A 13628-nucleotide genomic window follows, 5' to 3' on the forward strand; every position below is an offset into this window, starting at 1 on the left:
TCCATGTTATCTCCAGCAGTCATTGGGCAAGAGACGGGGTACACTCTCTACAGGTCGCCAGTCCATCACAGGGCAACTGAGAGACACACATGACCAACAACCATGCACACAGACACTCACACCTAAAGGCAATTTAGGGAAACCAGTTAACCTAACAGTCATATTCTTGGACTGTGGGAGGAAGCAGCCATGTGTTTAGCCTATGTGTAGAGTAAGTGTTAGTTTTGAGTGGGTGTACGTGAGCGAGTTTGTTACCTGGAGTTGGACAGTTGTCAGAGTGACAAAAACGGTACAATGCCAGCAACATTTAGAATCTATCCTTGGTAAATGGAAATGTACTACAAGCTTTTAAGTTAGCTGTAATCAAACCTTTACTTAAGAAACCTTCGCTTGATCAAGATGATTTAATAAATTACAGACCTGTATCTAATCTCCCGTTATCTAAAAGTCTTGAGAAAATAGTTGCTAATCAAATGTGTGAGCATTTACACAGCAATGATCTGTTTGAAGAGTTTCAGTCAGGTTTCAGAGCTCATCATAGCACTGAAACAGCTCTGGTGAAAGTCACTAATGATATTCTTATGGCCTCAGATAATGGACTTGTGATAAATCCTCTTTAAATTCCAGGGTTAATTGTGGCGTACCACAGGGTTCAGTACTTGGGCCAATTCTCTTTACTATATATATATATATATATATATATATATATATATATGCTTCCAATAGGTCAAATTATCAGGCAGCATAGGATAAATTTGAACTGTTACGCTAATGATACTCAACTTTACTTATCCATAAATGCTGATGAGCCCAACCAGTTAGATAAACTACAAGCATGTCTTGAAGACATAAAAACTTGGATGACTTTAAATTTTCAGCTTCTAAATTCAGACAAGACAGAAGCTGTCGTCTTTGGACCGGAGTCTTTAAAAAAGAAACTGCTTAGTCAATCACTTAACCTGGATGGCATTACATTGACCACCGGTAATAAAGTAAAAAACCTTGGTGTTATTTTTGACCAGGACATGTCATTTAAATCCCATATTAAACAGGTTTCTAGGATTTCCTTCTTTCACCTCCGGAACATTGCCAAAATTAGAAATATCCTGTTCAGGAGTGACGCTGAAAAACTAGTCCATGCTTTTGTTACTTCAAGGCTGGACTATTGTAATTCTTTATCAGGATGTCCACAAAATGCAGTTAAAAGCCTTCAGCTGATTCAAAATGCTTCAGCAAGAGTTCTAATGAAAATTAAAAAGATAGATCATATTTCTCCTATTTTAGCTTTCCTTCATTGGCTCCCTGTTAAACCTAGAATAGAATTTAAAATTCTCCTCCTCACATATAAAGCCCTTAATGATCTAGCTCCATCATACATCAGAGATCTGATTGTTCCATACGTTCCTAACAGAGCACTTTGTTCTCAGACTGCAGGTTTACTGGTGGTTCCTAGAGTCTCTAGAAGTAGAATGGGAGGCAGATCCTTTAGTTATCAGGCTCCTCTCCTGTGGAACCAGCTCCCACTTTTAGTCCATGAGGCAGACACCCTGTCTACTTTTAAGGCTAGGCATAAAACTTTCCATATTGATAAAGCTTATAGTTAGAGTGGCTTAAGTTATCCTGAGCTATCTCTGTAGTTATGCTGCTATAGGCTCAGATTGCTGGAGGACATAATGACCACTTTCACCCTCTTCGCTACATTCTCATACTACTCTCCGATTTTTGCATTATTTGCTGTTATTTCAGCTTTTAACTTTATGTTCTCTCTTTTCTCTTCCTAGAAGCTACACCTGGCCTGACTCTGTGTCTACCTGTGACACCTTTCTGGAGAGGGGCATTGTCCAAGCTTCTGCTGGCAACAACTTAATGCTCACCTTCTACCGATGATCCACATGGCCCTGTCTTTCAGTGTTTAACCCTATTTTTCTCCTAGACATAGCTACTGACTGAGCTTTTACTGTGACTAACTGCATGTGCTCTCTCTCATATTCTAAACTTTAAAACTGGCTCAGAGTTTATCTGTTTTTTCTTTCTAGATGAAACCACTAAAAGAGCTACATCCATTAACATTTACTTTTTATTCCCATAGAAAGGACTCCTGGATCAGTGCTTCTTTGTTCTCTCTGTTCTCTCAAACCCCCAGTCGGTCGTGGCAGATGGCCACTCACACTGAGCATGGTTCTGCTGGAGGTTTCTTCTTGTTAAAAGGGAGTTTTTCCTCTCCACTGTCGCTACATGCATGCTCAGTATGAGGGATTGCTGCAAAGTCAACGCCAGTGACTGTCCACTGTGCTCATCCAGAAGGAGTGACTGCTGCATGTCACTGACTCGATGCAATCTGCTTGTTTTCCTTAGATTGAAAGACTTTTTATCCAATTTGAATAAATAACTGGATCTGACTCCACTGTTCAATAGTTAGGATTAACTGGAATGTATGTATCTGACTTGAAATCTGTATGATTCAATTGAATTAACTTAGCCCATTTTAAACCTTTCAAACAACGCTACAGGAAACAACAGTCTCCAATTATTTTTACCTCTGCCTTCCTCCCTCCCCGTTGGATGGAGTAAGGGGGAGTCAGGTTTAGCCTAAACCAGTTCACTGGTTTAGGCTAAACTGGCACAGCAGTATGGGCATTGCAGCAGCTCCAGGCAGACAGATACAAGGCCTCTCCTCAGGGCAGCCTTAAGCCCTGCACAGAGGTAGACTGTCAGTGAAGCACAGGAGCAGCAGCCCTCAGGACAAAGATGCACAGGGCAAGATGCGGGGCACCTAGTCTCCCCAACCCAGCCACAACACCATACCCCGCCATGCAGGCTAAGCCTGGGAGTAGTAGTGGTAGTAGTTGTAGTTTTATACTTATATACTGTAGGAAAAGTTTCTATTGGAATTGTAACTGTGAGTTTTTTGGGTTATGACTCTAGCAGCGTTGCATATCTACAGACTGAACTCAGTTTCAGTCATATTGGACTGAGAAGGCATGAACATCAGTTAAAGTCAATTCAAGTCTTGCCACAAATTCTCAGTTGGATTTGGATCTGGAGTTTGACTGGTCATTCTAACAAAGAAGTGAGCTTTGATTTGTTTTTTATAGTTTTCCTCCTAAAAGGGGAACCTTTACCCCTCAAATCTTTATCAGCCTCTAACAAGTTTTCTATAAGGATTGCTCTGTATCAACTCTCACCATCCTTCCCGTCCTTCTAAAGAAAGGCATTCCCACTTTGCAAAATGTTTTGAAAACTTAGTATAATTTTCCTTCCACTTCCAAATATGTGCTGCTTTGTGTTGGCTTAATACATTAAACCCCAAGAAAACATGTTTGTGGCTGTACGGGAACAATGCTTAAGGAGGTATGGATGCTTCTACAAAGCTTTGTAAGTCAAAACTGCAACCAGTTTACTGTAAGACTGAATATTTAAATTATTTATGTGCTCATTTGTGTGGCTTAAAAATACTAAGAGGAAACAAACTTTTTCATTTGAGTGTAATCCACACACTACATGACCCAAATGAAAGACAAATAGTAAACAATAAACTCTTTTTTAATCAGACGTTGCACAAGCCATCGCTTTCCAAAAACTAACAAACAGTTCCCACAAATGACCAACAAAGTCCTTGTATGAACTAGCACCAGTGGAAAGAAGAGTCAACAAGAGAAGCGGGCAATGTAGAGCAAAGGGATATGACTTACCAGTTGCCAATGGTTACACAAAATATGCAGTACAGTAATTTACGGAACGTGTTATTGGCTTAGGAACATGTTTTTTATGTGTTGCTATGATCAGTTTGTTAAACTGGGGCATCATTTGCTCTGTCTTTATTAGTACCTCATGTTTAAATTAAGAAAAACCCTGATCAATTTAAACAAATCATTTTAGTTTCCATAAACTGCTTAGAATAATCTGTAACAGACTTTACATAAATATTTCAGTTGCAGCAGAAAAATCTGCCACTCGCATTTAAAAAAAAAACCAGCCTTTATATTCAGTAAATGTAGTGATTCATTTAAATCTTATTTAAATGAATTATTCTTTTTAACAAAATCCAGTGTTTAGCTCTTAGAGTTCTCCTATAATGTTTCAGAACGTTGAAACATGGAGAGAGAGGAGGGATCTTTGACCATTCCTCTTTGCACAATCTCTCTAGATCATCCAGAGTCTTGGCTCCTCTCGTATGCTCGGTTCTGTTCTCTTCAAGTCACCCCACAGCGTTTCTAAGGGATTTAGGTCTGGGGATTGAGAAGGTCAGGGAATACGGTTTATTTCAGGTCTGGTGAATCATTTCTGTTTTGATTGTTATCCTGCTAAAAGTTTCAATGACTACCCATTTTTACTTACAAGTAGAGTTCCCCAGATTTTTTCTTAAAATGTCTTGGTGTGAAAAAGAGTTTATATTGCCATACAGTCTAACAAAGCTCCCAGTGTCTTTGGAACAGACAGAGACCCACAGCATCACAGATCATCCAGCATAAATAACAGTGGGCAATACTGAGATGTTTCTAATCATCAGAATTGAGAAATGTTCCTACTTGTCTACCCTGCCTGCTTTTAAGGCTAGCCTTAACACTTTCCTTTTTAATAAAGCTTATAGTTAGAGTGGCTTATGTTATCCTGAGCCAACTCTGTAGGTTATGCTACTGTAGGCTTGGGCTGCTGGAGGACATAATTACTCTCTCTGCTACATTCTCATACTACGCTCCAATTTTGGGTTATTTCAGTTTTTAACTCTATGTTCTCTCTCTGTTTTTTTCTCTTCCTAGAAGCTACACCTGGCCTGACTATGTGTCTGGCTGTGGCACCAATTTGAATAACAAACTGAATCTAACTGCACAGTTTGATAGTTAGGATTAATTGGAATGTACAGTATGTACCTGACTTGAAATCAGTATGATTCAATTGAATTGACTTTGTAAAGTGCCTTGACACAACACGTGTTGTTGGTGCAATGTAAGTAAAACTGAATTTGATCGAATCGAATCTTTGGCAGCTTCTCCAGAGTCAAGTCCCTTGCTTTCAGCAGTCTGATGGATTCCTTCACCTGCTGGTTTTGGATCATAAAAGTCCTCTCCCCCACCCAGTGCTTTAAGTCTCAGCAAAAATAAATAAAGACAGTTTATGATCTAACCAAACATAAGAGCTGTTTACCAGATGTGTGCACCCATTTTAGTAAACAACGGTTCTCAACTAATGTTACAGAAAACGTAAAATTGTAATCAAGTGTGCTGGTGTAAAAGAACATATACCTAAAGATATACTAACATTGAGAAATGGCTAGAGGAACCTCCACAATGGTAAAGCTGCTTCCTACCTAACTGAATTGTCAAAGCCAAACACTCCAACTCGAGCCTTCAGGTCCTCTAACCAAAGCTACTTGTAGTTTTAAGGACCAGGTTTAAAACTCTTTCCAGACTGCTGGACTTTAACTGTGGAACAAGCTTTCTTTGTTTTAACATTGTCTTGAGAGCAACTTGATTTAAAAAAACAGCTGAAGGTTTTCTTATTCCATTTTTTAATCCATTTTCAAGTCATTCAATTCATATATTTGCCTTATTAACCATGTTTTAATTTTTAGCTGTCTTTGTGAAGCACTTTAGATTTTTTGTGGCAGCTCCTTTATAAATATGTTGTACTTGCTACTTGCTTATTCATTCATTTTCTCAACATATTGAAAAAAACTCTCATGTGTTGTATATTTTATCAATATGGAGAAAATGATTTTGTAAGAAGAATCTACAATATTATATAACCCAACATTTGAACAAACAGTTGCTCCATTGAAACTAAAAGGTTCTTAAACTATTCTGTCTTCTCTAAAATTGAAAATGAAAAAAGGACCACTTTAAAGAATTACTCCAGCCCTTAAAAGGTTTCATTACAACTCTTTTATGGCTACTCAGCTCTTGCTGATAAAGCTGTCCGGCTCGCTCCCCCCTCTGGGTCAGTGACTCAGGCCCCACTTTCAGCGCCCGGTGCAGACGTACGCAATGCGGACACTCCATTTGGCTGCATGCCACGGCCAGATCATTTAAATTAAATTTAGTGGAGAGTTATTCTTTTGTGTAATTAGGTTTTTCTCTTTCTCTTTATGGCTTTAAGATGAAAAGGTACTAAATTTGTCAGCTGTTGTATTTTTACAGGCCTGACACAAACAAGGCAATTACATCAAGAATGATTTGTTGCGGTTGGAGCCATTTCGTTGCTTTAAATGATTTTATTTTACCACATAACCACCCAGCTTTCAATAAAAAAATACACTTTCCAAATCTCTGTGCTAATGCATATTGGCTGCTGCAGCATCGCAGGAAAATTGTGACATTTCAACATAATGCTGAACCCCTGCTTTTTTGTGTGTGTGCAGTTATAGGGGTATGATGTACTGGTTCCCCCTGGGAACATTTATCTGGTTTGCGTTTAACTAATTGGGAGAAAGGGAGGAGGTCAGTGGGATGAGAGAGTAAAGCAGAGACAGAAGAAGACAGACTATGTGAGATGAGGGACGAATGGCAGAGGCTTAATTGAATGAAAGCTTCTCCAGGTTTCAGATGCCGTAAACAGGGAGGAAATTTAAACCAAGGTCCACTGCTTATTGAATCCCTCCTGAGGACTCACTAACTTCTCTGTCTTCTATTCTATCCGGCTCACAGCTGCCTCATTCTCCTCCTTCAATTTAACCAAAGCTGAACCCCTAGCTTTCACTGAAATTAATCTATACCTAAACTGATTAGCGGTGTTTGGATCGGGCAGCATGCATAAGGGGCGGCAATTTCATGGCAGCTCGGCTCCCTCCTCCCTTCACTGCCTTTGCGCTGCTAGCCCACACAGCATATTACTGATGAAGCATCCTGCTGTTTAAACTCTGGCTGATCTGTCTCACTGAGAGCCCTAAATCAACCTTATGGGCCATTTCAGAAATTGCTGCCATTAGGAACTGCATGCATATACGTTTTGCTCCTCTTTTGAGCTCTAGAAAAGAAGATTGCATGCACTGAATGCACAGCTTCTGCTGATCTCACTGCTTGAAAATAAAATTATACAGATGGACAGTGGAACCTTATTTGACTGAACTCTCATGCTCTGTATTTCCTGTTTTTCTTGAGGTAAAACTAAAGATCAGGTAACACAAATTTATGAGCAACTACTGGCTCACTACTGTGCATACATGGCACCATGCATAAGTATTTTTTCACATGTTGAGACGTTAAGCCCAACATCATATAACGCATAAAAAATAAAAAATAAACCCAGAGAGCAAAGTGTACTGGAGTCAAATTTCTTGTTTGTATGTACAAACTTGGCAATAAAGCTGATTCTGATTCTTATTCTGAAACAATGTATTTCCTTCAGGTATTATGTAATGGACCAACACAAACTAGTGCATGATTGTGAATGGCTTTTGTACTTATTCATTACCATTTTTAGAAGTCACCTAATTAGTAAATATCGTCCTTCTGTGTCTAATGTAATGTCTGTAAAAAATCCAGCTGTTCTGTAAAGGACTTAGTAGTTTGCTGGAGAATGTTAGTGACACATTTGAGGGTTTGGAGGCAGGACCAAAGTGCACAACATGACGGGGAGGCCGCATGGTGAGTAGATGAAGTTTTAATGATTTGATGAAAGACTTACAGACAGGCAGGCAGAGTACTGAGTACACGCAGGTAATCCACAGAGAACAGGTTCAGGAGGCAAAACAGAAAACAAACCACTAGGAAGAACTCAGGAAGATAACATGGTAGTTGACGAGAGGAACCAGCCGGGAACAATTAAAACTAGAGAGCTTAAGGACAAACGGGGAATACAGGGAGAACCAATGAACAGAGGGACAGAGTAATCATGGGGAACAAGGAACAGGTGTGGAACAAGGTTGCAGGGAGACTGAGGGGAACGTGACTAATTATAATTAATGATACCTGACAGCAAAGAAAACAGACTATTGAGCAAAAAGAGACTGGACTAAATAACAAAACTCAGCAAAAACAAATCTAAAGGCAAATATAAACAAAGACATGAAACCAAGGATCTAGGAAGAAACAAGAAAAGTGAACTAAAGACCTGGGAGAACAGAAAACACCTGACTAAGCAAAAGTAAACAAACACAGAACACTAAGTGACAGATCGTGACAATTAGTTAACAAACAGCATCTTGATGATGAAGGAACTCAGCAGACAGCTCAGGGTAAAGTTGTGAAATAATTTAAGCAAGGTTAGATAATAAAACAATACATCAAACTCTAAACATCTCTGTGAGTACTATCAGCTGAAAATGCACAGAGTTTGCTATGCCTGCAAATCTACCAAGACATGGTAGTTCACCTAAACTGAAAGGCCATGCAAGGAGAGCCGACAAGAGGCCTGTAGTAACTATGGAGGAGCTGCAGAGATCCACAAATCAGCTGGGAGAATCTGTTAATAGGACAAAAATTAGTCATGTTCTCCAAATTCAGGCTTCTATGGAAGTGCCTGCAGCAAGTCATGTAGGACACACAGAAAACATGTCAAAGAAGGTGCTCTGATCAAACAAACAGCCTGGGACACAACTAAATGGTTTAGATCAAAGCATAAATTATTCAGGATGACCCAGAGAAAGTCCAGGCCTAGATTGAACTGAGTATCTGTGGAACAGCACGAGAACTGATGTTCAAAGGTGCTGTCCATCCAATCTGATCGAGCTCAAATTATGTTACAAAGATTAGGCTAGATTTTCAGCCTCTAGATGTGCAAAGTTGGTAGAGACATGCACTAAAAGACTTGCAGCAAAAGATTTTCCTTTTATGCATATTTTATTTTATGCAGATTTTATGTTGATCCATTACATTCAATTACTATACAATACACTGACATTGTTAAAGAAGTATTAATGGGTTTATGGGCTGGAAACACTTTAATGAGGAACTGTATTTCTAGGGCAAGATGTCATGATCCAAACCTAGCCTGTGTTAGGTTTTTGAGTTTGTGTTATGTTTACTTTCTCTGTTCACCTAGGATCTTTTCTGTTCATTTAGGTTCATTAGATTCATTCTGTTTAGTTTTGTTACTTCCTGGATTCCAATGTTTAGATATGTTAGTTTATATTTTCTTATAGATCTGGTTCCCCCTTGTTACCGTCCTTTAGTCTCATTGTTTACTTGCTTCAGTATATTCAGTGTTTCTGTTAATTAATGCCAATTCAATTGAATGTCAATTCAATTCAGTTTTATTTATACAGCACCAATTCACAACACATCGTCTCAAGGCACTACACAAAGTCATTTCAATCAAATCATACAGATATCAAGTCAGGTAAATACATTCCAATTAATCCTAACTATGGAACAGTGTAGTCAGATTCAGTTATTTATTCAAATTGGTAAAAAAAATTTCTATCTATGGAAACCCACCAGATTGCATCAAACCAGTGACTTGTAGCATTCACTCCTCCTGGATGAGCATGTAGCGACAGTGGACAGTCACTGGCGTTGACTTTGCAGCAATCCCTCATACTGAGCATGCATGTAGCGACAGTGGAGAGGAAAAACTCCCTTTTAACAAGAAGAAACCTCCAGCAGAACCAGGCTCCGTGTGAGCGGCCATCTGCCACGACCGACTGGAGGTTTAAGAGAACAGAACAGAGACAGAGAAAGAACACAGAAGCACTGTTTCAGGAGTACTTCCTATGGGAAGGAAAAGTAAAATGTTAATGGATGTAGCTCCTTTTGTGGTTTCATCTAGGAAGGAAAAACAGATCAACTCTGAGCCAGCTTTCAAGTTTAGAGTATGATAGAGAGCACATACAGTTAGTCACACTAAAAGCTCAATCAGTAGCTATGTCTAGGAGAAAAATACGGTTAAATATTAAGACAGGGCCAAGTGTATCATCGGTAGAAGTTGAGCATTATGTTGTTGCCAGCAGAAACTTGGACAATGCCCCCTTCCAGGAAGGTGTCGCAGGTAGACACAGAGTCAGTGCAGGTGTAGCTTCTAGGAACAGAAAAGAGAGAGGACATAAAGTTAAAAGCTGAAATAACAGCAAATAATGCAAAATTGGAGAGTAGTATGAGAATGTAGCAGAGTGAAAGTGGTCGTTATGTCCTCCAGCAGCCTAGTGCTATAGCAGCATAACTACAGAGATAGCTCAGGATAACCTAAGCCACTCTAACTATAAGCTTTATCAAAAAGGAAAGTTTTAAGCCTAGCCTTAAAAGTAGACATGGTGTCTGCCTCATGGACTAAAAGTGGGAGCTGGTTCCACAGGAGAGGAGCCTGATAACTAAAGGATCTGCCTCCCATTCTACTTCTAGAGACTCTAGGAACCACCAGTAAACCTGCAGTCTGAGAACAAAGTGCTCTGTTAGGAACGTATGGAACAATCAGATCTCTGATGTATGATGGAGCTAGATCATTAAGGGCTTTAAATGTGAGGAGGAGAATTTTAAATTATATTCTGGATTTAACAGGGAGCCAATGAAGGGAAGCTAAAGTAGGGGAAATATGATCTCTCTTTTTAATTTTCATCAGAACTCTTGCTGCAGCTGAAGGCTTTTAACTGCATTTTGTGGACAATAATTACAATAGTCCAGCCAATAGTCCAGCCTTGAAGTAAAACATGCATGGACTAGTTAGTGAACGTGGTGTCCGATATCTCATAGAATATTCTTGCAATCACAGAAAAGCGCCCGTCTCTAGAAAACCTTATTATATACTGTAGAGCCATGGATGACGTGGCTAAGAAAAAATCTGAAGGATTGAAGGAGGATTTCACTCGTCTGCTAAATAAAGTTAGAGGTCTCAATATCAAGGTGTTTCTCAGCGGACCCTTTGCACCGATTTTCTGTGGAGATGAAGGTTTTTTCGAGACTTCTGATGATTAATAAGTGGTTGAAAAAAACATGTGCTACCACACCTGTAAACTTAATCGACAACTTTAATATTTTTTGGTAAAAAAGACAACTCTTCAAGCAAGATGGTTTCTGTTTGAACAAGCCAGACGTCTCACATCTAATCTCTTCTATTCAGTAAATAATCCACCAGCAGCTTCGACCTTCAGCAGAGAACATGGAGTATCAACAACAATGATAATGCTGCCTCCAACAGCTCCAGCAGAGACATCCAGGCAGTGGGCTGAGAAAGAGAGGTCATCCCAAAAGGTCTCCCCATCGAAATTCACAGGAGAAGTGGACCCCCCCGTTAAACCCCCCTCCCCCCAAACCCAGACCCAGACACAGACCGCACAGAACTCTCCCATCTCCCCACTGAGTCCGCTTTTTGCTTTACTGGATTCTGATAACATGAAAGGAGCTCTTAAGATCGTGACCCAAATGGCTCTGACATAATCTCCATACAACACCCGCCGTGGCTGAGGCCCTGCTACTAAACCAACATCTTCCAAATGCCGCAGAGCCCCACCACCTCCTAATCTATCTCCTCCTAATCAGGACCTTCAAATCACTTCTCTGTGATACAGTCTGGGCCCCATTGGTAACTCTATCAGAAATGAGCATGTCCAGGAAAAACTTGGGCCCCAAATAGAAGATAGTTGTAAAATCTCTGTGCTTATACGTGACAGAAAGAACAAAGCCAAAAGGATAAGAGACAGTAATAAACAATCAACAAAAGCCATAAACTGTCAAGTACAACCAGACACAGAGTTAATATCAGCAAGTAAGTCATATAAACTAGCTTTATTGAACATTAGATCTCTGTCAGGAAAATCATTTTTAATCAATGACTTCATTACTGACCACAATCTTGATGTTATGTTTTTAACAGAAACATGGTTACATGAATTTAATGAAGCTCCCATTCTGATAGAGTCGACGCCTCTGAACTACAATTTTCTTTGTGAGAGCAGACAGCAAAGAAAAGGTGGAGGGGTGGCCACTTTGTTTAAAGATTTACTAAAGTGTAAAAAAGTATTTCTGGGCAAATTTGACTCTTTTGAATATTTGGCTCTCCAGGTAAAGAGCCCAGTCCGAACCATGTTCTTGAATATTTACAGGCCTCCTAGGTTCAAAACAAACTTTTTCGGTGATCTTAATGAGCTTTTATCTGTGATTTGTGTTTATTATGACTGTTTAATTATTGTGGGAGACTTCAACATTCACATGGACAATCCTGAAGACAGAAGTGAAACAGATCTATCTGACACTTAGAAATGTTGGCTTGACTCAACATGTTAAACAGCAAACGCACAAACAGGGACATATTTTGGACTTGATCATCACTAAGGGTCTAAACATTTCCAAGGTGTCTGTAACTGATGTTGCCCTATCTGACCACTTTTCTGTTATTTTTGAAAGCGTCATCTCCAATGACTCAGTTTGCCAAAGAGACATGATAAGAAAACGCGTCTTTAAGGACGGTGCTGCTGAAATCTTTAAGCAGATTTACTCTTCTACCTCCACCTTGCCCTGTAACACTGCAGATGAGCTGGTAGATAACTTTCATTCTAAAATCTCGGACATCATTGATTCAATTGGTCCAATTACAGTGAAAGTCGTTTCTGGGAAGAAAATGTCTCCGTGGAGAAGTGCTCCACCAGTCAGAAGTGAAAAAAAGAAGTGTCGAAAAGCTGAACGCAGGTGGCGAAAGACTGGACTCCAGGTTCACTATATTATCTATAAAGAGAGACTATACAGATATAGCATACAACTGAAAAATGCAAGGGAATCTTTCTTTTCTGAGATCATCAGCAAAAACATTAGCAATGCTCGTGCATTATTTGCCACGGTCGACAGGTTAACAAACCCTCCTGTAACTGTAGCATCTGAACTCCACTCTACCAGGGCCTGCAATGAATTTGCTAACTTCTTCACTGAAAAAGCCCAAAAGATCAGAGGGGCAGTCAGCACATCCACATCAACTCCAGTACCAAAGTTGTCTCCAACTAGAACTGATTTTGACAAAATTTCCCAATTTCACCAAATAAACTACAAAATCTTTGAAGAAAGCTCTTCTTCCTGCTGTCTCGATCTTTTACCCACAGCTTTCCTTAAGAAAGCTTTGCCCGTAATAACATCTGATTTAACACAAATAATAAACACGTCCCTTTTGTCAGGTGTTTTCTCCCAGGCCCTGAAAACAGCAATTATTAAACCTCTATTGAAAAAGAGCAAATTGGACAAGCTGCTACTACAGAACTACAGGCCTATATCACACCTCCCCTTCATCAGTAAGATTATTGAAAAAGCTGTGTTTCAGCAGTTAAACAACTTCCTAAAAACGACCAACCGCTTTGATGTCTTCCAGTCAGGCTTCCTGCTCACCACAGTACAGAGACTGCTCTTGTCAAGGTGTTCAACGACATCCGTATAAATGCAGACTGTGGAAGAACCACAGTACTGGTATTATTGGACCTTAGTGCAGCATTCAACACTGTTGATCACTCCATTTTATTAGAGCACCTGGAAAACTGGGTCGGTCTTTCTGGTACAGCACTCGATTGGTTTAAATTCTACTTGAAGGACAGGGACTTTTTTGTGTCAGTAGGTAACTTTAGATCAGAGACCACAAAAATCACATGTGGCGTTCCCCAAGGGTCCATCTTAGGGCCTCTCCTATTCAACATCTACATGCTCCACCTAACTCAGATTTTAATAAACAACAACGTAAGTTATCATAACTATGCAGACGACATTCAGCTATATGTTACGATG

The sequence above is a fragment of the Girardinichthys multiradiatus genome, chromosome 11, assembly GCF_021462225.1.
Source record: "Girardinichthys multiradiatus isolate DD_20200921_A chromosome 11, DD_fGirMul_XY1, whole genome shotgun sequence".
NCBI lineage: Eukaryota > Metazoa > Chordata > Actinopteri > Cyprinodontiformes > Goodeidae > Girardinichthys > Girardinichthys multiradiatus.